This window comes from Octopus bimaculoides, chromosome 18 (assembly GCF_001194135.2).
Source record: "Octopus bimaculoides isolate UCB-OBI-ISO-001 chromosome 18, ASM119413v2, whole genome shotgun sequence".
Lineage (NCBI taxonomy): Eukaryota > Metazoa > Mollusca > Cephalopoda > Octopoda > Octopodidae > Octopus > Octopus bimaculoides.
In genome coordinates this window covers 30,445,633-30,446,680 of record NC_068998.1, presented here as the reverse complement: position 1 = coordinate 30,446,680, position 1,048 = coordinate 30,445,633, and the positions used below count along the sequence as shown (strand labels likewise).

The 1,048-nt window shown below is 42.3% G+C and overlaps 1 protein-coding gene across 1 annotated transcript in view; it reads left to right on the top strand.

The window, feature by feature from the left end:
• Window positions 1-1,048, top strand: part of LOC106875136 (peptidoglycan recognition protein 1) — a 73,776-nt gene that overhangs the window by 51,155 nt on the left and 21,573 nt on the right. The window lies entirely within an intron of this gene.

The window sequence follows — 1,048 nt, the reverse complement described above, 5'->3', positions numbered from 1 at the left end:
GGCACGTAGTCCAATCTTGGGGCTCCAACATCGCTTCTATAGTTATTGCTGAATATATTAAAAAAATTTTCTGATTGTTTTATGGCTTTGCCATTTTTTACTTCTATTTTTCTCATTTTTTCTTTATCTATCGTTGCCAGGTGGTTCATCAGCTCTCTGTTTGAGGTTCGAACCACCATGTAGCAACTGTCTTTTTCTTTTGTTTCACGTTTTTTAGTTGTTTTTTTTTCCTTTTGGTTGTCTTCCGTTGGGGAGGGTTGTTTTAACTTTCTTTTGTTGGACACAGTAGTCCAACCCTCTCCAACCTTTTCCACTGGCACTGGTGTTTGTTCCTTTTTCGTTTCCTGTTCTTCTTCCACTACTTCTGGATCCTTCCTTTTTTCTTCTGTTTCTTCCTGGCTAGTTTTTTCTTCCTCTATCTTCTGATTACAGTTCGCCCTGAGGTGACCCTTCTTCTCACACTGGAAGCAACGAGGTTTGCGGCCTTCCACCGACACGACTAGACGTATCTCGCCAACCTCAAAACTTTCAATTATTTCTTCCAGCGTGGCCTGTTCCGCTTGAATTATTATTTTTAGGGCCTGGCTGTACCACAGTCTTGGTTCAATATTGTAATCCTGTCTTCCAGGCCCATTGTTGTTGCGGCGACTAGCTACTCTGGGTCCACCTCAGGGGGAATGTTACTTATTGTTATTTGTGATGTTCTCCTACCCATGTACAGTGGTAGGAGAACCACATTTTCCGTTCCCATAGGCTCTACAGAATGGAGTCGGGCAGCTTCCTCTGACTCCATTCTCACCTCTACAGTAGCGTATCGCTTGCCTCTGGTGATGTAGGTAATTTTTTTCAGTATCGGTTTCAGGCACTTTTCGATCTCGGCCTCCGAGACGTACTCTATTTTTGTTTTCTTTTGTGCTGTATGTCTTGAATATTATTGTTTCTTTCTCTATTTTTTCCATAAAACTTTGGGGAGGGGTTGCAATAACGCCGTGACCCTCCCTTTTCATCATGTGTTTATGTTTCTCGACATTACTGAAGTTGACTTTCC